The 24879-nt window shown below is 38.3% G+C and overlaps 1 protein-coding gene across 4 annotated transcripts in view; it reads right to left on the bottom strand.

Moving 5' to 3' along the window:
• GLCE (glucuronic acid epimerase) overlaps window positions 1–24879 on the bottom strand; it is a 94455-nt gene that overhangs the window by 49079 nt on the left and 20497 nt on the right. Inside the window, exon 2 of one of the 4 annotated variants that reach the window (XM_081050196.1) lies at window positions 1276–1366. The exons of the other annotated variants lie outside the window; for them this stretch is intronic. The gene's annotated coding sequence lies outside the window, so the exon portion shown is untranslated. The remainder of the gene's footprint in view (window positions 1–1275; window positions 1367–24879) is intronic. 4 annotated transcript variants of the gene reach the window in all.

The following is a 24879-nucleotide window of genomic DNA, read 5'->3' as shown; positions in this document are numbered from 1 at the left end:
AGAAACTAGCAAAAAAATATTCTTTTAAAGATTTTGGTTTCTAAAACAAATTCAAAACAAAAGAGAAATTCTTTTATTTGATATTGCTTGGAAATTCTAATTTATATGTCATGCTTAAATATGTTTTTTTCTTCAGTCAAGACATTCCTGAGAAGCCTAGCAAACATTTTATAAATTCTCTCGGTTCAAGTTTTAATTTCTCCTTCTGGCTTATGCTTTCTAAACACTCAGGTATAAGTGATTCAGTATAAACTTCAGAGAGAAACATAATTCGAACTTTAACCACTAAATATAGTTTAATATCAGAAGGTTTTCATTTAAAACTTCATATACTCTAAACCACTGTTACTAGGATAGATATTAAAAACACATAATCATTTTTCTCAAAATGTTACCTTTCTGTTTAAATTTACCAAGAAAGACAAAATATAATTAAATACATTAGTGTGAATATTTTTTAGAGCAGAACAAACTTCATCTTTATTATATAAACTTTTATTTTTGAAAATTTAGGCCAAATAAAGACCCCCTACTTAGAAATAAACATATGACATTTAGCTACTCATTAGATTGTTTTATTTTAGAAATCAATTAGTTCAGAAAATTAATACCTCTTCCTAAGAAATAATACAGACGCTTCACTTCAAGAAATTAGGCCTGAGGTTGGAGCACACATACTCATATGCATATTCAAATCTCTAATAAGTTTCATACACGACAACACTTACTGACAACTAAAATTGGTTAGCTATGACTTCACACAGTATAATTACACAGCATAATAAGACACCCTGATTTAATCTTCTAGGCTAAGGGTCAGCAAAATTTTCTTAAAGGGCCAGATTTTAGGCTTGCAGGCCATCGAGACACTGTTACAACTAATAAACTGCCACTGGTTGTTTAATAAATTGCCACATGTTTGTTAAGGCAGCCATAGCCAACATGTAATGAACGGGTGGCCTATGTTCCAATAAGCCTTTATTTACCAATACAGGTGACTGGCCTGTAGGCCATAGCTTGCCAACTCCCATACTAGGCAAACACATCTGATTATCAAAATACAACACCTTTGGTAAACATAATCACATGTTCTCCTCATACCTGGAAGTTGTTATACGGAACATTAGCTATCATATCATAAAGGAACCGTGAAAGTATTTTCTGAGGTCAGAATCTCAGGTAGACTGAAAAGTTAACATGTGTTAATAAAGCACACATTAAAATATAAGTTTGAAACTGTAAAGGGTATGATTACATTTTATTAAACAATCTTACCTTAGTCAAATGAAAGAATCTAAACTCTAGTACATGTCTGGTTTCAAACTCAAAATATATTTGATCAAAACTTCAGTTTCCTGTCAAATTCCTGGAGAAACAAAATTAAAAGCCTTTAAGTCAGGATCCAGTACTGGATAAAATGGGGTAATCACACTCCAACCTGTCTCTCTGAGTGAATGCAGCTGCAAGATCTGGAGAGAATACACGAAATAGCTACTTGAGGACTAAGACGTAAACAGTAGCAAGCAGATTGGGCAAGAAGACCAGAATTTGAAGTACCACTGAAAGAGCATTTTGTTTCCCACTGGTATCCTCCAGCCTGAACTTCACGCAGCCCCAAACCCAGAAGTAGGTATCAGCCAGAGAAAGCTTCAGGAGAAGCTGTCTAGTGCTGGCTCTAGGAGAGGGAAAGGGATTCTCTAACACAAGAAAGTGTTAAATCTGATAGAATATGTATAGGATCTACTATAGGCTAAAAGCTACAAAATGTTGACGAAATAAGTCAAAGAAGACCTAAGTACATAGAAAGACATACTGTGTTCACAGACTGCAAAACCCAAAATAGTAAAGATGTCAATTGTCTCTCAAACTGGTCTTTAGATCCAATCAAAATCCCAGGATCCTTTGCAGTTATAGTCAAGCTGATTCTAAAATTAATATGGAAAGGCAGAAGAACTAAAGTAGCCCAAACTATGAAAAACAAATTTTAAAAAAAGGAGAAAGTTGAATAGGGAATAACTGAATAGGGAATAACCCTATTCAGTGTTAAGACTTTAAGCAATACTCGTAGTTATCACGACAGTGGGATACTGGCGAAGGGACAGACGCACAGATCAATGGGACAGAACAGCTTGTCCACAAACGCTCTACACAACACGGCCAACTGGTTTTTGACAAAGGTGCAAAGATAATACAATGAGAAAAGGATAGTCTTTCCGACAAACGGTGTTGGAACCACTGAGCATCCAATGCAAAGAAAAAAATGAACTTTGACCTAAACCTCTCGCTTTATATAAAAATTAACTCAAAATGGATCATAAACCTAAATGTGAAACAAAACTTTACCAAAAAGAGGGGACAAAATCTTTGTCCTAACGGTTAGGCAAAGAGTTCTTAAGTATGACACCAAAATATAACCCATTAAGCAAAAAATGATAAATTGGACTTTATCAAAATTAAAAACTCTTGCTCTGGGAAGATAGCTAAGATAATGTAAAGACAAGCTACAAACAGGGAGATAATATTTGCATATTACATGGCCAACAAAAGATTTGTACCAAAATATACCTATAAGGAACTCTCAAAACTCAACAATAAGAAAACAATTTGTAGATGAGCAAAAGCACACTGATCAGAAAGGCTAAAATCCAAAAAACTTGTGCTGCCAAAGACGTAGGACAATGGAACTCTTAATTCATTGCTGGTGGGAATGAAAACTGGCACAGCCACTTTGAAAAAGAGTGGCAGTTTCTTATAAAGTTAAACTTACACGTATTCTACAATCCAGCAATAGAACTCCTAGATACTCAAGTGAATTGAAAACTTATATTCACACAAAAAATCTGTCCACAATTGTTTAACAGAAGCTTTATTTATAATCACCAAAGACTGGAAGAAACCAAGCTGTCCTTCAACAGGTTGTTAAAAAAGTGATTACAGAAAACAATTTAGCTGATAAAAACTTTACTTAACACTTCAAGAAGTGGACAGTTTCCACTTGGGGATCTGCAAAATAGGGTAGAAAGCAGGAATTTTTTTTTTTTTATAAAATGAAGAATGAAGAACAAGGAAGAGAAAAAGAGAAAATAACTGATTGGCTGGGGCCGCACAGTCAACTGAGTTTGGGGTGAGGTCCGGAGTTGTGGGCGTGGCACTCGGGGACTGGCTGACGAGACAAGTGTGTTTCTGGTAAGTGGACCATTTAGAGGGACATGATACATAAGGTCTGGTTTGCTGACATGGCCCCTGGGCATAGAAGTGGCTCCATACTGGGCCTAGGGAGTTAGTTCAGCAAGGTGAGTAGATAAACCACTGCAGTACACCCACAGCACAGAATGCTCTGCGGGAATGAACTACTTAATTCAGTCCATGTGGCCACGTGGATAAAGCTCAAATGCATTTTGCTAAGTCTTGAAAGAAGTCAGATCCAAAAAGTTACATATTATATGACTGCATTCATATGGCACACAGGACCAGGCACAACCATAGGAAGAGACGAGCGGCTGTCAGGGGTCGGAGGAGCGGGGAACAGCTGACTGCAGAGCAGGTGCACAGGCGCAATATTGTGATTCACAAGAAATACACGCATTTGGCCGTTCAAACGACCGAAACACATTTCTCACGTGTGTTTGGTGTTCACCCGTGGTTCCTGGCCCCAGCTCCCCAAACCCCTGGCATCTCCTGACTGATAAGAGCAAGGAGTGCATTCTTTGTTGTAATCTTTGGTCTCTTGCCCTCAGTTCCTGTACACAATTCAGAGCCACAAAGGGGAACAGGTGTCTTATTATTCATAACAAGCCCCTTTCCACAACACTGGGTTTAATACAGTGACTTTTGGAAAGCACCTAAGGATGGGGGCTGGTTGCCAGGACAATCAACCATGTGATTACAGGGTTGGCACTTTCAGTTCCACACCCCTCACTTCCAGGGAGGGGAGAGAGGCTGGAGGTTGAGTCAATCACCAACGGTCAATGACTTAATCATTCGTGCCTACAGTGCAACCCAGTAAGAGGGGATTCCAAGAGCTCCCAGGTTGGTAAACACGTAAAAATTTGGGGAGAGTGGCAGGCTTGGAGAGGGCATGGAAGCTCCACATCCTTTTCCCCTATCCCTTGCTCTAGGGATCTTTTCCATCTGGCTGTTCTTGGGTTATATCTTTCTATAAACCAGTAATCTAATAAGTAAAATGTCTGAGTTCTGTGAGCTGCTCTAGCAAATTAATCAAACCCAAGCAGGGGCAGGCACTGGAATCTCCACTCTGTAGCTGGGTCAGAGGCCCAGGTGAGAACCTGGACTTGGGGTTGGCACCCGAAGCAGGAGGGCGAGGGGAGAGCAGTCTGACGGGACTGAGCCCTTAACCTGAGGAATCTGATGTCATCTCTGGATAGATAGTGCCAAAATGAGTTGAACTGTAGGACACCCAGCTTATGTCTGAGAATTGCTTGTTGGTATGGGAAACCCACCCCTCTCCAATACCCACACTGTAATCGGGTCCAGAATCTTTAACAGGAGTATTTTTAGAGTGAGGAAATTGTACGGAACAGGGGTAGTGGACAATGACCCTGTGCATTTGTCAAAATCCGTACAGAATTATTCATCACACAGAGTGAACTTTAATCTATACAAATTCAAAAAATCAACTAAGGTGCTCGCGGAATTTCAAGGTAGAGTGTAGTCTGTGACAAATGAATCTGACTGTATTGCAAATGAAAAGCATAACCCCTAGAAAGGATTGGGGGGGGACCTAAGGAACTTTGGAAAACAGTGCTTTGCATGGAAACTTAAAAGGACCTGTCCACAAACACTGTACTTTAATTGTAAGTTTATTTCTCATTGCGGTACTGGTTGATAATGCTGAACTTGCTTTACATATATACTGGGGTGGAACAAATAAGTAAATGGATGATTGAAGCCAGGTTTCTCACTGTCAGAGAGAAGTTGCAGATAAGTAAAGGGGAGAAGACTAGAATGAACACTGTGGGACTGCCTTAGAGTCACAGAAATCGATATGAACTTAACATACATACTGCTTAATATGTAATACAAATACTGAAACAATGATACATATGGATAGGTACATGGATTAGCATTCATATATATAATTCCTCGCTCTGTCCTCTGAGAAGGTGCAGAAACAGTGACATCCCAATAGCAAGAAGACAATGGTCTCTAAACACAATTACCCAAAACAAGAAACCAGATGTCCTTAGAGAAATGAGCAATTCTAAGAGTAGGGAGGAGAAAATACAAAATTGAGCCCGGAGCATCTCATTGTGCCAGAACTCAGAAAAGAATGGGGCATGTCAAAGGGACACAGGGTCAACAATGGTATAATTTTAGGAACAAAAATAAATAGCATAGTATTGGATTATAAACCAACAGATAAAATAAGTATACACATTGATATAAATGACTGAATGAAAGAATGGGTGAAGAATGAAAGAGAAGGGACAAACTTCCTTGCGGAAGAATTCCTAATAATATATAGATAGATATACACAAGTTGATACACCCCCACCATAAAATGAAGCATAATCACCCCACCCCCTTGAGGTTAGGCTGGAATTAGTGAGTTATTTCCAAAGAACAGAGTTTAGAATAACAGAAATCATAACTTTACAGTGGGGAAACCTGCAAACATACCTTAACCAGGTGACGTTCTGTATTCCCTGATACACGACGCGATGGGTACTTCACGTTCACCTTCAATACACTGACGTTCTTTCCTAAAACTCTTAACCTCAGTCTAATCCTAAAAATATCAGTCAGACACAAATCGAGGGACATTCTACAACATACCTGACTAGCATTAATACTCAAAACTACCAAGGTCATAAGAGACAAGGAAAGACCAAGAAACTGCCACAGAGCCCGGGAGACTACGGAGACCTCACCAATGCAACGTGGAATCCTGGCTTGGACCCTGGAACAGAAAAGGAAGACTAGTGGAAAATCTGGCAAAACCTGAGTTTCGAATTTGGAGTTTGGTTAATGTAAGGTACCAATGTTGGTTTCTTGGTTTCGATAAATGCACTTGGTTTGGGTTTTGTAAGATGTTATCATTATGGGAAGCTGAGTGAGAGATATATGGGAACTCTGTATTATCTCTGCAACTTTTCTATACATCTACAATTATGCCAAAATAAAAGTTTCTATTATTTTAAAAAATGGACAAAAGACTTGAACAGGCCCTTCACCAAAGAGGGTATGTGTATGGCAAAAAGCACATGACAAGATATTCAACTTCATTAGCAATTAGGAAAATGCAAACTAAAACCACTATCAGATATCATGCAAACCTATTAGAATGGCTAAAATTAAAACTGAGCATACCAAGTGCTGACAAGTAGGCAGAACAACCACAACTATCAGACCTTGTACATGGAAATGCAAAGTAGTACAGCCACTTAGAAAACAGTTTGGCAACTTCTCATAAAGTTAAATTATACAATTACCACATGAATAAGCAATCCCACTACTATGTATTTACCCAAGAGAAATGAACTCACACAAAAGCCTGTAAGACAAAAGCCTGCACACAAATGTTTTTAGTTTTTCTATTCAAAATAGCTAAAAACTCGAAACAACTCAAAGTCCTTCTATAAATAAATGGATAAACTGTAGTACAGCCATACAATTGAACACCACTCAAATAAAAAGAAGTGAAGTATACACAAAACAACTTAGATGAATCTTAAGGCATTATGCTGAGTAAATGCATGTGTAACAGTCTCAGATGGCTACATACTGTATGATTCCATTTAATGGTCATTTTTGAAAAGACAAAACTAAAATGATATGGTGGTTGCCAGGAGTTACTGGTGGAGTGGGGAAGGTACAACTACAGAAGGACAGAACGAAGGAGTTTTATGAATTAATTGAACTATTTGGATACGAACTGTGATGGGGGTTACATGAATCTACAGACATGTTAACATTCATCAAATATGCACAGAAAAAGTCAATTTTACTGCATGTTCATTTAAAAAAAATAAACTTCTGATACTTAAACAAGTAACCTTTAAATCATCAACGTTTTTCCAGGATATTTAGTTTGGATTTGATGGTGTGTAAAAATCCTCTTGTTTTTCTGGCTACTTTTAAGATAGAACAAGTGACCAATTTCTCAGCTCAGTCTAGACGTGTAGAATCACTGGGGGATCAATAGTCTACAAAGTATTTGTTCCTCTAGCCACTGCATCACCTAAAGTGATCTCATCTGCTAACGATCACAACCCCGCCTAACCGAAGAGTAACTCCTGACATCTGACTGAACGGCATCAGAAAAGAACTTCCATGAAAGTTGTCTTTTTTTTTAGAATACTGATGTACAGTCAGAGAATTCCAGTGAAGTCTGAAAAAAACGTTTTGTGATTCATTCTACTTCAAATGCATAGAAAGCATTTTGAAAATAAAAAAAGTAAAACATAATCATTTGTTTCCACCTTTATTATCAGGGGAAAAAACAGCTGTTTTATTTGAATGATTAGGACAAGATGAAGCAAGGATATAAATCAGATGAACAATACTTCAGAATGAATTCTACCCTTTTGCAAGAGTTATCTTACCTCGGTTAACACAGCAGTACTGTAAGCTTCTGTTATATGCTATTGTGCAGATGGCACAAAACATTCAAATCAATATACTATAGAATTAAATTTAAAAACATAAGTACAAAGGTGATACCTGTCCTGAACACCTTTATCACATTATTTAATCCATTCAATTCCTAAGTTTATCTTAGGTGTTATTTTATAAAATTATATTCAGCCAAATATTTGTATTTAAGTGAAACTCAATGATTAACTTGTTTTTAAGGATACAGTTGTTCTCAGTGTGCTAGTAAATTTAGCAACAATTTCACAATGCCATTCTTTATTTTAAAGAATCAGAGATATAAACACACACACACACACACACACACACACACACACTCACATACATACACACCAATCTACAATTGCACTAATTTCAAATGAAAAACAAACAACAACTGTGAGAAATAGTTTTTGCCGTAGGCCTTTTGTTTTCCTAATATTACATTCGATTAGAAGTGAAACGGTCTGCTTCAAGAATTTCAGTTTATTTTCCCCAGAGACACATTTGGAAAAATATATGACTTACATCTGGAAACTTACCTTTTCTAACTGAAGCCATTTGTGAGTAGTCGCTCTAATAGTTCGCTAAGGCCATTTTAGTTTTGACACCCACTAAAACACGCTTTTTCCTCCATGTCATCTTCTCAGTAGATGTTACGTTTACTAAACAAAGGCTGCTTTAATCATTCAAATCTGATTTCTGAAGATGGAATACACCTATCAAAAGCTTTCAGTAAGTCAGTACATTTCATCTCTCTCTCTATGGCTTTGTATGTATGTATTTAAGTCACTCCTTTTTGTCCATAACCATGGAGGGTTTTTCCCTCTTTTTAAAAGAATCAAGAGAACCTCAGTCATTTCTATTATTGCACCATTCACTGATAAACTTCCAACTTTCTTCAAAAGTTTCCAGTTAGTAAGAAGTTTTACATGTGAAGTAAATCCAACAGAATGCTACACTTTCCTAGACAATGAGACAGCAAAAAAAGTTCACAGAAATCAACATTATCTAGCAGCAGATTAAAGATTACAGAACATTAAGCCACCTTTGTAAAATAAAAGTAGCTATTACTTTCCTTCACTCAAGTTAGTATCATCCAAACTAAATATGACAATAGCCATCTCTACACAAGCAAGTCAAATGAATTTTCCACTCACTATTCCAAGTTATTTTTCAGAAATTGTTTGAAGACATAGAGTCTTATTGATAAGAAATTATCCATTAAAAAAATGAGAAATTGCCAAAGAATCATGAAAGAATTTTGGATGGAGAATTTGGTATATATTGAAATCAAGGTACTCCAAGACCCCATGTGACATTTACACTTTGTAGCCAAAACCTGTGTTATAAGTATATTTAGCCACTCACTAAAAGTTCTTATAAAAAGTTCTGTAATGGCCAAGTTTGAAATTAATACCTGCGTAGGTTATCTATAAATTTCACATACCTATGCTTACTCTAATTCATCATTACTAAAGTTCCCCAATGCTGCTTTGGGAAACTCGTAATACAGAATTGTAACCTTGACCATCACTGAAAAAATTCAGAATAATTACCTTGTTTCCCCGAAAATGAGACCTAGAGTCTTATATTAATTTTTGCTCCAAAAGACGCTTTAGAGCTGATTGTCCAAGTAGGTCTTATTTTTGGGGAAACACAGTATCTTTAGAAAATCTTTGAACAACTGATTAAGAATCCTGTGGTTTTTCCATAAGAGCAAACTGGCACTCAGCACACAGTGGGAGCACATTAGGGAATTCTGTATGAGGAAGACAGAAGCTCAATAGCAGTAAACAACAGTTAGTAAATCTTTTCATTATTTTAAAAGTCTATCCTTTCACAGAAAAAGCATGGTGAGAAGTTCGTTTTAATGTATGTCTGGGTTGGCAATTCTTCATTATCTATTGGTGAACACTGGTTTAAAACAACTGCTGATTATTTTTGAATTGGGCAAGTACTTTCTGGCTATTGAATGCATGGGGAAAATAGCAAAAGTTTGCCAATTTCTATGATGACAGCATTTATAAAGCTGCCTTTAGCACTTTAAGGTTTTCACTAAGAAAAATAAAATGGAGGACATGATAATTTTTATAGCCTTTAAAAAAATTCTTCAGCAGGTGTCTGATAAATCTGAAATTGTCATCTGAGTCTGGAGTACTTGCACTCAAAATTCCTCACTGTTTTTGGAGTAGAACATAGAAAAGAGAGCTAAGTCAAGTTCCTAACCACACAAAGGAAGAACAAAGTAAGCCTTTGTTAACAATATCTGTGCAGCATCTAGCATGTAAAACACTGTAGTGGTGGTGGGGTGAGGAAAGGGCCGAAACAAAGGACACTAAGTACCTGCTTTCAAAGAATTTATGTAAATATAGAAGACACGAAGAATCCTTTATAAAGCACTGCTATATGTTTTGCTTGTTTTCATAAGTATACTGCTAGATACAGAAGGGCAGGGACCGTGCCTTGTTTTCTTCACAATGACCCCAGCCCAGAGCCTATTGCAATGCCTAGCACTGAGTGCTCAAGAATTATTTGTTGGATAAATGAATACAATACTGAATCTGGCTTCCCTGACTCCAGGAACCAAGCCTCCTTTGACAGGCAGAATAATGGCTCTCCAAAGATATCCTTGCCCTCCCTCCCCAGTTTAGTTTTCCTTGCATAACAAAAGGTACTTTCAGTTATAATTAAGGTTAAGGACCTCGAGATGTGGAGATTATCCTAGATTATGCAAGTGGTGCACAGTCTAAGCACCTGAGTCTATTAAAGTGGAAGAGGAAAACAGAAGGTGGGGCAGAGAGATGAAATGGAAGGAGGAGGAGGAGATATTGGAAGTGTTAGAAAGGACTTGCCCTGTTGCTGCTGGCTTTGAAATGGATGCAGGTAGGCCACAGGGAAGGAATGAGGGTGGAGGCTACGAGCTGGGAAGGGCCCTCATCCGACAGCCAGCAAGACAACTGGGATTGAAGCCCTACAACTGGGAGGAAAAGAATCCTGCCCTACAGCCTCCAGAAAGGAACACCACCATGCAGAAACTTTTATTTCAGCCCTGTGGGACCCCCGAGTTATCCTACTGATCTACAGAGCTTTAAGATAATAAATTTCTGTTGTTTAAGAAATTCACTAAATCTGTCGTGATTTGCTACCGTAGCAACAGAAAACTAATACACCGCCTTTAACTTCTACTCCAGCAATCTGAATAGACGAGTACAGCCTCTGGCCACCATCCTGCCACTACTTCAATAAAAGATCTAAAATTCTTAAATGCTTCAATTTGACCACAATCTCCTAATCTTAACTCTTCTACTTCACACTTCTCACGTTTGTCATTATGAAGAAAAGATCTTGTTTAAAAGAATGGATATTTTAAATCAAAATGAATTAGTCTTTTCCAGTTACAATGTTTGGTCAACAATCTGCCAAAAAGTGCATGACAGCCCCACCGAATGGTTATAATCAAACTGCCAATTTCACATTCTTTGCCACATGTAGTACCAAGGACATACACAGAAATGCATTACTAAACAACCCAGTGTATCAAATCCGGATTAATTTACTTTCAAAGGATAAGCCTTTTTTAAAAAAAACTTAGAACAATTTCTTTGCCTCTTCGTATTTTATACACTTGCTCTAAAATATTAAAAACAACCTCATAAACAATCTGTTTAACAGTAATTAGAATTTTATCTAGTTAAAACAACAGCAGAGCATGCATAACACAGATGGCGGAAAGACTCTCCTTTCATGATCAGTGTCAAGGAAGTGTTCTCCTATTTCATGATTAAGAAGAATTTTGTTGCAGGCTATCTCATTTACAAAACACACACTATGAGTGAAAGGATAGCTTAATTAAGAAAGCCTTTGTTCAGCAGAACTCTTGGCTATTTCTCAATGTAAAGATTTTTTTACTGCCCAGAAAAACCTAGCCAAAAATATGATTAAGGAAGCAGAATGGATGGAAGGCTGTACTATTGATTTCACTCTGGTTCCAAGTCCTTAAGCACACTAATTCCTTATGGAGCAGGTTCCCAAATTTAGAGCTTTTAAAAAATCCCAATACTCAAGTTCTACCCTTACCAATTAAATCAGAATGTCTGGGGATGGGACAGGCATCGGGATTTTTAAAGATCTCTAAGTGGTTCCGCTGTGGTTTATTACTAGCAATGTGACATGGTACCGGGCACCGAACGCAATCAGGAAGCCTGGAAACCGGCACTGGCTCTGCCACCAGCGAGCCTGGCCGCATCATCGGGTAGCCATTTCCTCACCTATAAAAAGATAAGGTTGGACACGTTGTTTCTAATATCTAACATGTTATGAATCTAGGATGAGATTCCTTAGTTCTCGTCTAAATAAGAAATTGCCTCAACATTTAAACTGTGCCAGATAAATAAACAAATAAATAAAAATTCATGATCTGATCTTTATTCCAACCTGTTAAAACCTTTTCGTAAGGAAAGATTATCTTCCAGTAGCTATCAAATTTAGCTATACTTCAATTGCACAGATGTTGATATATCATTACGTCGATCTGGGCCATAAAATGGTATATGTGTTGGGAATGACGGGGAAGCTTGAATTATCTCAAAATATAGGTTGCTATTAGACTATTTCTTGAGTTCCCATTAAATTACACATTGCATGTATTCTGGTTTTCTTAAGTAGCATTCCTGGTTTCATTTAGGTCCTAAAAATATAACATGATTTTAACTTTTTACTAATGTTAACTTATTTCATGAAAGCAAATCATCAATGACACCAGGAACCTGAGTAGCAAGTTACTGTTTGACAGTTTCAGGCTAAGTTTGTTCCCTTGGCCAACCCTCTGACAAAGACATGTTACAGGCATGAGGGTGCACGGGAAACGTGAATGTCCTCAGCAAGCTAAGCCTTTGGTGGCAGCAGCGTGTGAGGACGGGCTGGCAGGCTTCTAAGACCCACGGCCGACGATCCCACGTCCTGGCAGTCACATGCCTGTGTCATGGCCTGTTCCTCACTGTGGGCTGGGCCTGGTGACCTCCTTCTGAAGAGCAGAATATGGGAAAAGTGATGGGTGTCACTTCTCGGATGAGATTCTAAAGGATGGGGATGTCCTTCTTGCGTGCCCTTTTCCTTGCCCTCCTGCTTACTTGCGCTGATCTTGACTGCTTGCTCTGAGGGAGACGCTCTGTGGAGAGATCCATGTGGCAAGGAACCAAGGGAGGCCTCTGGGCAAAGCCCAGTGAGGAAATGAGTCCTGCAAACAACCATGTGAGTGAGCTAGGAAGCCACTGGATGGGCTACAGGCGCAGGCAACTCACACTGTAGCCTTCTAAGAGACCCACCTAATAAGCTGTTCCTGCATTCCTGATCCACTGTGAGATAATAAATGTTTTGAGCTGCTAAGTTTTGAGATACTTTATTATGCAGCAATAGATAATTAGCACCTTCCTTGAAATACATGGCTCCCAGAAAACCCCACTTTCCTGGTTTTCATCTTTCTCATTCTCTTTTGCTGGTTCCTCATTCTCTTTTGCTGGTTCCTCAAATATAGAATGTTCTAGATCTTATTCCTTGGACTTCCTTGCTCTTCTGTGATACTATGGTTTATAATAAGAAATATATATACATGGTCTTCATCTCCACTTCTGGAAAAGAGCTTCTCAAATCCTTGGAATTTTAGAATTTCCTAAGAGGTGCCTGTGATGAAAGAGTCTTTTGTGATGTTAATGGAGTAACTTTTGGAAAGCACCTAAGGATGGGGGCTGGTGACAAGGAGAACCAACCATGTGACTGGAGGATTGGAACTTTGAGTCCCATCCCCTGACCTCCAGAAAGAGAAGTGCTGGAGGTTGAATCAATTGATGGACAGTGTTCAATCGATCATGCCTCCATAATGAAGCCTCCATAAAAACCCAACAGGAGGGGGTGCAAAGCGTGTTCAGGCTGATGAACATATGGAGAAGGAGGAGAGTGCTATGCTGGGAGAGGGCGTGGAAGCTCCACACCCGTTCCACATACTTGGCCCTATAGCTCTCTTCCATCTGGCTATTCCTGAGTTATATCCTTCTATAACAAACCAGTCATCTAGTAAGTGTTTCTCTGAGTTCTGTGAGATGTTCTAGCAAATTAATCAAACCTAAGGACGTGGTGGTTGGAATCTCCAATTTATATAGCTGGGGGGTCAGAAACACAGGTGAGAATCTGGACTTGTGGTTGGCACCTGAAGTGGGTGAGAAGAGGTGGGGAGAGTCTTGTACAAGACTGATGCTGTCTCCAGGGAGACAGTCAGAATTGAGTTGAATTGTAAGACATCCAGCTGGTGTCCAAGAATTGCTTGGTCTGGGGAAAAAGCCACACACAGTACTTTACCACTCCCTACGTGGTCTTCTCCAGTCTGAAGGCTTAAAAGCCATCTACAAACTGATGACCCCCAAAATTATTTAAAAAAAGATAAATAGCCGGGTCCTCTCTCCCTAATTGCCCTTGAACATATCCAATTACCTACTCAACATTTTTTACTTGGACATTAATATGCATTTCTTAAGTTCTAAACCCAGTTCCTGATTAACCTCATTACCACCCACACACTGACCCACTCCTCTGCCATAATCTTCCCCATCTTAATAAATGACAACTGTAAGCTTCCAGGAACTCAGGCCAAAAATCTAGTGTTAGGCCTGTTTCCTTTCTCCCTCTTATCTCTTATCCATTAGCAAAACCTGTGACTTTACTTTTAAGATAGAATCCAACCATTTTTCACCATCTCCACTGCTACATGATCACGTGGATTGTTGCAATACACTCCTACATGATCTATTTCTGTTTGAACTTCCATTTGCCCACCAATGGTGATCCTTTTCTTTTTTTTTCTTTTTCTTTTTTTTTTAAAAAGATTTTATTGGGGAAGGGGAACAGGACTTTATTGGGGAACAGTGTGTTTTTCCAAGTCAAGTTGTTGTCCTTTCAATCTTAGTTGTGGAGGGCACAGCTCATCTCCAGATCCAGTTGCTGTTGTTAGTTGCAGGGGGCGCAGCCCACCATCCCTTGCGGGACTCGAGGAATCAAACTGGCAACCTTGTGGTTGAGAGCCCACTGGCCCATGTGGGAATCAAAACGGCAGACTTCAGAGTTAGGAGCATGGAGCTCCAACCGCCAGAACCACCGGGCCTTTTCAAGTCAGGCCATGTGATCATTCTGCTCAAAACTGTGCAATGGCTTCCTCTGTCAGATTAAAAGGCAAAGTTTCCACAGTGTTCTTTAACTAGCTGCCATTACCCTTTGTCCTCATCAACTATTCTTCCCTAAGCTCATTCCACTCCAGTCACTGGCCTCCTCATTGATCCCGGAACACACTAGGCACACACTTTCCTTAGGGCTGATGAACTTGCTTTACCTTAAAATAGGAATACTCTTCCCTGATATCCGTCTGTATAGATTGCACTTCCAGGTCTTTGCTCAAATGTTCCCTTTTTTCTCTTTGCCCTCCTCCAATCCCCATGTCTCCCAACACACCCCATTCCCTTCCCCTCCTTTATTTTTCTCTTAGAGCATTTATTGCTATCTGACATACTATGTATTTTATCTGTTATTTTCTGTCTCCCTTCATTAACATGTAAGCTCCGTATGGGCAGGAATTTCTGCCTATTTGATTTACTGTTGTAGAACAGTGCCTGACAATAGTATTAATATTTGTTTAATGAATGACTGAACCAATCAAGAGGATTCTCTCACTGGTCCATTCTAATATAGGGGAGTAATCTGAATAATTTCAAAGGTACCAAAATACTACATTCATAGTTCAATCACGGTGATTTATGTTCTGACAGATTTAACTTCCTGATTCACTCATACAGGGCTTATATTAAATTAGTTTGCATTTCCTCAATGCATACTACTTAGGAGGGGAAGAGTAGTCCAGAACCATCCTAGACAGCAAGAAGCAACTGGATTGACTTTAAAAAATAATTTTTCATAGATGATCCAAAGTGGAAAATCTACAGGCAACATTTCATAGAATGTAACTGTTAAGGATTTGTAAGTCTAGGGATCAAAGACAGGATAAGTAAACATTTCAATCAAATTTTAGTACTAGGACAAAAAAACACAAAAAGAAAAGCCCAAAAGACTTTAAGGAGACTACAAATCTTTTCACAGGTAATTTATAGCCTTTGTCTAACATAACATCGTATGTTTCCATCCACATATACTTCATTTCCTTTTTTAAACTATCAGTGATAAAAGAAACAAACTATCAAAATAAAACAATATTTAAACAGTTTCTCAAATATAAGAACAGTACTTGATTGAACTGAGATAAAATAATTTTATAAATATTGTTTTATACAGTTGTATTTGTATAGTGTTTTACACACTTTCCACAGTGCTATTACGTCTTTATTATGATCTTCATACTGACACGTGCAATAAGCAGGGAGATAATCACAATCTCCCCCACCTCCCACGTACTTACAATTACATTACAGATGGAAAAAATTTCAAAAAGATTAACTGACTTGCTCGAGGTCAATAAGCTACAGGTGGTTCAACCTGGACTCTAACTGAGTTCTTCCACATGTAAATCCACTGGTTTCCATCCTGACCTGTTATCTCACTCGGTGCTTAAAGAAAGGTACCACAGCATAAATCTACAAAGACCTGACTGTAAAGCAACTGCCTTCAGGATCGGGGTTTTCACATTCCAATACATTATAAAAGTGTTTTGCAGATGGTACAAATGTGCTAATATTCTTATAGGAAAAAAAAGCAGAAAAGCCCAAGAACTCAATAAAAGTCTAGTAAAAAAAACCTTAGTGTCCAAAGCAGAAGTAACATGAGCTTAATGGTTATTCTCTGCACACAAGATTAATGTTTTAGATCCTTTGAACTATTAAACAGATACCTAATACCACTGCAGCCAGAGGAAGATATTTAATAGAGGCCAATCCAGGTACAATCACTAATTATTGCTAGAATTCAAACTAGATCCTTATCTGAATAACCCTGGAAATCTGGACTGAAAATAATAAGAATGACTTCTTTTTGGCCTTCTCCTCAGAGGCTTAGTTCAGGTTCAGATAAACAAATGGCTCCATGACTCATTTCATCTGGATCTCTTCCTGGTCTTTAATATTCTCAGATGAGGGAAGTGAGAGAGGGGTTCCTTTGTCATTCCAGCTGCAGCCTAAAGCAATCCAAAAGTGAGTCAAGAGTCACTTGCGAGATTAAAAGCTTTGTTCCCCCCATCACCAGAGCCGGTGTGTCTCTGACCCACATTAAAAGTTCTCCTAGTAGAAGTCTAGACTCATTTCTAAAGCCATGTTAGGCTTATTGGGACTCTCAAACTGCAACTATGGCTGCAAGCCCAGTGGGCAATAGCACACATGGAATTAATAGAATCTGGCTTAGGTAGGGAGAGCCATTCATTTCTAGGGCCAGAACAGACTAACCTAAAAATAGGTATGGCTTCCGTACACGTTTGGCTTTGTGGAATAGTATTTGCTACCTCAAACACTCTTTTCTTGCTTCCGTTTTTCAGCCAATACCGAAGGACTGATATGTTACATCAGACTTTATTACAGTTCCTCCAAGAAAATAAGGGGTTGGAGAGAAGTAAAATAATTTAACTCTGAAAAAAAAAAAAGACTTACACCTACTCTGATGGAAATATGTGATCTAGTTAAGAGTGGTTTGGCACCAACGTTCTAGGTAATGAAATGGTCTTTGTCTCAAGTATCCCTTGCAAAACCAGAACTAGAGTGAGATAAGCAAGTTACCTAGGGCACAAAATTTAAGGAGGCACTGACTCTATAAGTAGTTCAAGTGCAGGGGTGGCACCTGAGAGTGAGTGCCTCCTTAAATTTTGTACCCTAGGTACCCCACTTGCCTCCTCCTATTCAGAGTACTGACCCACTGTGATATATACAAGTATCAAAGGCATAGTAGAAGATTTTTGTGGCTCCAGTGAGTTCCTGAGCAGAATTTTAAATTTGAGATCCTGATCACCTTCATCATGGCTATAACAAGAAAAAAAAATATATGAGAGGCTTGGCATTTCTGCACGTATTTTGAAACGAAGTTGCCTTACAAAAGGGAAAAATTCATAGTGTAAATAGAAAAGTTTAGTGTTTATAGAGATTTTCACTTTGAACATGAAGGCCAAAGAGGGTTTGGAATTACCCTTCTGCCTAAACAACTTGAAACTAGACAAAATACAGGAAACAACTATTTTCTGACACTGAATAAAGGTAGCACAAGACTGCGATCCCAGATGACTGCCCTAAAAGAGCAATAAACGAGGAAACCCTCCAGCTCTCTACCATTTCCAGACAACGGTACAGAAAAGGGTAATCTCAAAAGATGAGCAAATTTGCTAAGTTGAAAAGACACACCTCAGAGTTTGAGAAGGCCAAGGTGGTTAGAATTGGGGGTTAGGGGGAGATGGGGGTAGAATAGTTGAGGAGAGATCTCTGCAAAGAAAGCTTTAAAAAAATGCATGGGGTCCTATTGGATCTTTGGCTGAACACAATTTGTATATGTGGAAGGTAAAACACCAAGAGGTGAGTCAAAATCAAAATCAACCTCTAGGAAAAGAAAATTACAAGGAAGCTGTAAGATGAACAATTGTCAGAGCTCAAAAAGGGCCAGAAATTGTTAAAGTTCCCACTATCCAAAGTGGAGAAATCTTGCTGAATATGGAAGCCAATAGTGACTCCAGAAGGACCATGCCCTAGAAGTGAGGTTAAATTAGTCCTAGAGTAAAGACTACTCTAGGTTTGCCCTGAAACTGCTTAAAAATAAGCAACAGGATCAAACTTACCTACAAGTAACTTAGCTTACCAGGAAAAGATGTCAACATTAACATAACAAAACCCAGCAAACAACATAAAATTCACAGTGAGAAGCATACAATAAAGAATTATTAAATCAACGAATAAGCTATAAAATGTGACCCATGAACTAGAAAAACATAATGAATATTAACAGAACCAGAAAAGAGAGGATTGCATTAGATTGAAGATGTTAAAACAGCTATAATAAATGTTTGCTCAGCATCATAACAGAAAATCTGAACATAATGAGACAAGGAAACATAAAAAAAAGAATCAAAGGGACCTTCTAGAGATGAACAATACAATATATGAACTAAAAACATCATTGAATGGAATTTATTGCAGATGAGCCCTGCAAAATAAAAATTAGTAAACCCAAAGACAAAGAAATAAAACTATTCAAAAAAGGAGGTAGAAATGGAAAAAAAAAAAGACCCCTTCCCAAATGGACAGTCTCCGTGACCTGTGGGACAAGTATCAGCAGTCTAGCATATGTTTAACTAAAGCATGAAAACAGAGGTGGGGCAATGTTGGAAAAAATAATGGCTGAGAAAATTTCAATTTGTTGAAAACTACACACTCACAGTTCCAAGAAGTTCAAGGAATCCCCAACACACATTCACGCAGAGGTGCCAAAAAAATGTACACAAGTGGACACTTTGGTCAACGTTGCTCAAGCAGTAGTTCACCGTAATCAGAAGTGTCTGGACAATGATGGTAACGACTTGGAGCACCTCTTGTAATTGCAGAAGTCAAACGTGACTTGTATTCATCTTTTGTTATTGATGTATATTGAGTATTACAATTTTAATACAGTTTTCCTTTCTTAAAATGTGTATACATATTTTTGGGCACCCTCTGTATACATAAGGCACATCACAAACAAATTACTTAAAAGAATGATAAAGAAAAACCTTAAAAGCAGCCAGAGGAAAAAAGGTACAGTTACATACAATGGAACAAAGATGAGACTCATCACAGATTTCACCTCATAAGGTATGCAAGCCAGAAGACAACAAAATAAAATCTTTAAAGTGCAAAAAGGGAAAAACAAGGCAACCTCGTATGCAGAAGAGTTAACATGAAAGGCCGGCTTGCGAGGATGGCCCTTGGCGGGGTCTGTGAACTTGGGCTTTAGGATGGTTTCTAACTAATAAGGGTGGTTTACTGTCCCTAAAGTGTTTGGGCAAACAATACGGTTAATGCTTTAAATCCTTCTGGGAGTCTGGAAGTTTGGGACATGCTAGGAACAGGGTGCTCTGTGAAGAGCCCGCGGTAAGAACTTGGACACTGAGTCTCCAATGAGTTTCCCTGTTAGACAAAATTGGACAAGTGTCGTCACAATTGATTGCTGGAGGAATTAAACACGTCCTGTGTCCCTCCAGTGGGACTCCTGGACGTTTGTGCTTGGTTTCCTCCAGACTTCACCTGCGTACCTTTTCCCTCTGCTGACGTGGCTCTGCATTCTTGTGCTGTCATAAACCACGAGTATGGCCACATGCCCGGTCCCGAGCGTCCTCGGAATCCCCCAAACCTGAAGGCAGTGCTGGAGACTCGCCGCACACTCACATTCAGCACCCAGCAAAACTATCTTTCTGAAATGTTGATAAAATTCTTTTCCACACAAATAACAGCTGAAAGAATTTGTCAACAACAGACTTGCACAATTAAAAATGTTAAAGATGTTTTGCAGTAGAAAACTGATACTAGACAAAAACACGAATCTACACAAAGGAATGGAGAGCACTAAAATAAAAAGTATGTGGATAAACATACTTGCAAAAGAGAATAACATCTTCCTCAAAGGGGAGCTATAATAATTAAATGAAAGCAGGTATGAAAAAATGTAATGAAGGTAGGAGTGAGACAGGGAGGGAGAGTGGGATTCCTCCATTAAAGTAATTTCGAGTTTATTTAATCTCTCAGTGCCAATGTTTTCTTTTGTAAAATGGAGACACTAATACTCTTTCTTCAGGTTGGAGGAAAAAAAGTAACACAAATGTTAGGTACTTTACTATGCTTGTACATAGTAACAAAGTCAACACATATTAGTTCCCCCTCCCATCAATGCCTATATACAGTATCTCCAATATAACAGAAAGACATTCTGTAAGATTGATCTTCTTTCTCATTTAGAAAAGGGAAATGCCCCAAATCCAACATGACAGATAACAGCAACTAGCTCAAAACAAAAAGGTGAATGATATCAACTCAAGAAGCATATAAGAGTATGCTTTGTTTCACCAATAGTAATAAGATATTTAAAGAAAGTATATTTAATCATCTATACTTAAACATATTCACATTCAACATCTACACTGACTTAAGACATGATAAATATATTAAATAGTATTTTAAAAGTCAAATTCCTTAGTATCATCTTAATTTCATTCAACTCCAAATACTCTTTGCTCTTCAAAGTTCTCAGCAATGAAATGTGATATCCCATTTAATAATAACAACCAAACTCCATCCACATTTCTGTGTGAAATCTCAAGGTTCTTCAAAAGAATAACGTTCCATAAAGGAAAAGAATAGACTGCATACGAGAAAAGTCAATAACCAGAATAAATAAATAAAAGTATCCATCATACCCTGCAAGCCACATAAAGCTTTATACAATTTTTTTTTTTACAATGTACTCCATAGTTGATATCTTCAAAACAGCTTTAACCAAAAAAACCAGGGCAAAAATCTGAAGTAAAAACATTCTGGGGAATACTTGAAAAGTCCCTAATAGGTTACACTAACGAGAACCAAGCACTTAAACAGCTGTTCTACAAAACATCTTTTATTCATTAAACATCTGATTTCAAAAAAGCTGGACACACCACCTTCTACTGATATATCTTGAATATTTAGAATCTAAGAGCTATTATTCATTTTTTAGGAACACAATCTCTCGTGTTATTTAGGTTTCCTCTTTTTAACTGCTTACTCTTTAATTAGTGTAATTATTAAGACAATTTAAAATTGTGTGCTACTCTATACTTTTCATATTTCTTTTACACCATTTTAACTCCCTGAAACACAATTTGCTGAGGAGATGGGTAATATTACCTCAGCCTATAGAGAAGACACTTGACAGTCTGAGAGATGAAGTGATTTGCCCACGATCACACATAGCTGAAAAGCACTGAAGCTAGAATTCATCAGAACCTTCATCATAACCCAGCTGACTACTTTATCACAATGCGTCAGGCACCTTTGGAGACAGAAAGGAGACACATCAAATCACTAAAGCCTCCATGTAAATAGTAGCTAAGTCAATTATCTGGAGGTGAAAGAGGCTAAAAATGACTGGTTATAAGGAGATACAGATTCCAATTTGCGAACTATTCCAATCTTCTCACTACTCCAACATTCTTTCTTTTTAAAGAAAGGAATGTTTAATAATTGCTGTATTGCTTTATATGACAGAAAGCTCTGAACATGGGCAATTAAACCAATAAAATATGACTCAGTATATTTTGACTCATTATGGAAGTGTAACAACAACAAAAAGGAATGGATAGAGAAACGCTCCGAGCAGCAGGACACAACCAGGGCAGACACTGACGATCCGAGGGGCGGCAACTGGAGAACTGCCTTCAGCTCTAGGGCGGGCCTATCCTCACTGCCAGAAATTGATTTAGAAATGAGGAATCACGCCAGTGACACATGAAAAGAGGTTTTCTGGTAGCTTCTGGTTAAGTGTATCCTTTCTGCTAAAGGAAACCAGACTTTTTCTTCCTTGTGGAACATATGGTTCCTTCCTGGCAACCATCACACAACTACTAGGAAAATCCTGCCTTGGTATAAAGCCAGCATTACGGATAACAGAAGTGGAACAATGCAAAGACTCAGAATCCTGGGTGTCTTCATCAAAGTACTGACCAACGAGTGCTTCTGAACTTCCACCTATGCTAAGACATGTCCTTATTATGTAAGGCTGTTTGAATTGGGCTTTCTGATACTTACAGCTGGAAGAGGGCTAACTGAAACGGACATGTTGATAAAACATCTAGCTGATGGACTACAAAACACACCTAAGAACCAAAACGAGCTCTTGGATTTTTAAACAGATTTAAAAACACTGCTATTCTATCAGTAGGTAATTTAGATGTAGTAACATAAGATAGATGAAACAAACTATAGAACAAACTTTGGAAAAGAAATGGAACAACTCTATGCTTATATTTTATAATTAATATCTTTCTTTGAATTGGAGATTCCTGAAAGCCTCAGAGGGAGGACAGGTGTCGTTTATTCTGCACCGCCTGCCCAGAGCTAAGACTGAAATGAGGATGTGGTTGGGAAGGAGGAACAAGACTCGTGATTAAGGGCTCAGGATCAGTCCGGGAAATACTAAACCAAGGCCTTGATGATTTCAGTCTTGGGGCTGACATTCTTTTCTACAAAATATTTCTAGATGCTGAAATACAGAGAATGCTTACAAATTCTAAGTGCTGCTAAAAGGGAGAAGGCTACGAAGATATCTGACAGGGATGACATCTAATTTCCAAACCTGCAGTACAATTTTCGGGCTCTCCAACAGCAGCACCTCCTATGGCTGTGTCTGTGGCATTCCCTCTATTTGGGATGTTCTTTACCAGCTCAGCTGGTTGGGTCATCCTTGCTCTACCTGCCACGTGCTACTCCCTGACCACTGCTTCCCCAGAAGCTTCCTCGCGTGCTATGTATTTTCTCTCCCACCTCCTCATATAACTGGGCCTGGAGGTGGGCTAGGTATCCTTTTCACTCCTCTCTGTCTCTTCTAGATCATTCTTCCTCACTCTTCCCTAAAAACCTCCAACTTGGAGTCTCCTGTCATCAGACTACAGCCCTCAGTTCCTTTCCCGACTGCAGTTACGTACCAAGCCCTCCGTGTTGTTTCTTGAAGATTTTAGCTGCTGGCGTATTGCACCCTCTCCAGCATCCCTCCTGTGACAATGCTTGGGCACCTCAGCATACTCAAACACAATGTACCCGCCACTGCCTCCCCGCCTACGCTCCATGTTAGAGAACCCAGCCTGCCCAGCCCCTGGATGGTACAGCCCTACGTGCCAAGTCACCTGCTTCTCTGACACACTCAGGGTAGTCACTTGAACCAAATGAGCTACACTCTTTCTCCCTACAATTTGGAAAGTGACACAGAGACACTAAGTTAAGGACACTGATCTTGGATGTAAGAGCAAATATATTCAGAGTTGGAGTACTGCCATGGCAAATCAAACCATGTACAACCCAAAGTTAGAGGGTAACAGATACTAACAAATATGCAGAGTGACCTAGATCGCAGGCGTGCAGAAAGCAGCAAAGACAAAGAGCACATGGCCCCCAGAGAAAGGAAGGGAGTTGGGTTCACTCACTTTACTTGAGTGTCCTCCCATGAATCACAGCGATATTTTATTTTCAGTCCTTGGTTACTGGTAAGATTGCTGGTCTAACAACAGGGAAATGGCTTATTTACTGTAAGTTAAGACAATGGAATGCTACACAAACATTGAAAAACATCTTGTTTTCGAAAATGTTATATTACATGAAAAATATTCATGAATGTTGGTAAAAGAGCAGGATAAAAACTATACATGCATTATGACACCTTTATTTAAGTGCACAGATAAAAATAACAATCAGGAACAATAATAGAAAAAAATAAACCCAATAGTAAATAATGGTTGGTTTTGGAGGTAGAAAATATGGTTGATTTTTATTTTCTATGAACATCTTCAAGTTAACTTCTAATAAAATTAACATTGAAAAAACAACTGGAGTTATAGTAGGCAAAATGTAAAGTTTAATTCAATCAGACACAGACGTTGTGTAGTTATTTAATTACTACATAGTATTCACACAAATGCTTCTATATTTTAAAAACTAGTTTTGAAAAAAAAAATCTCTTCCTTTCCATTAAGTGATGAAATTCTTTTATTTTTGTTCCTAGAATATTTTTCTTTTTCTTTTCCTAACTTTTTTCTTTTTTTTTTTCCTGTATGTTCTGGCGGTTGTCACTAATAAATTACTACATTCCTTTCACAAGGAAAGCATATACTCTAGCCCAACATTCTTAAGAGAATTTAATTCTTCCTAATACCTCGAAAACTTCCTGGCCTGAGTATATTTATGCATCTAGTGACTATCCAATGTAATAGACCTACTAATCAGTACTAAAAAGTCAGAACTATACAGTTATAAAATGTTTTGAAGCAGTCCTTTCATTACAGAGATAGAGATCATTCATCTCAAGTGTTTATGAAAGGCAGGAGAAAAAGAACCAATACCAAGAAAAAGATTCAAAGCTTCTACAAGATCAATGTTCTTAAGAGCTAAAGACAGATTTCCAAAGCAGAGCAGTCACAGTAACATTCCCTCATGAATCAAATCAATTTACTTTAGCTGTATAGATTTATTCAATTAAGAAATTTATGGCCTCTCAATAAAATAAAACACACTAGTCTCAAAATCAGTCCTTTAACAAGTTCCTCAAAAG

Source organism: Rhinolophus hipposideros (genome assembly GCF_964194185.1).
Source record: "Rhinolophus hipposideros genome assembly, chromosome: 5".
NCBI classification, from domain to species: Eukaryota; Metazoa; Chordata; class Mammalia; order Chiroptera; family Rhinolophidae; genus Rhinolophus; species Rhinolophus hipposideros.
This window is presented reverse-complemented; position numbering and strand designations above follow the sequence as displayed.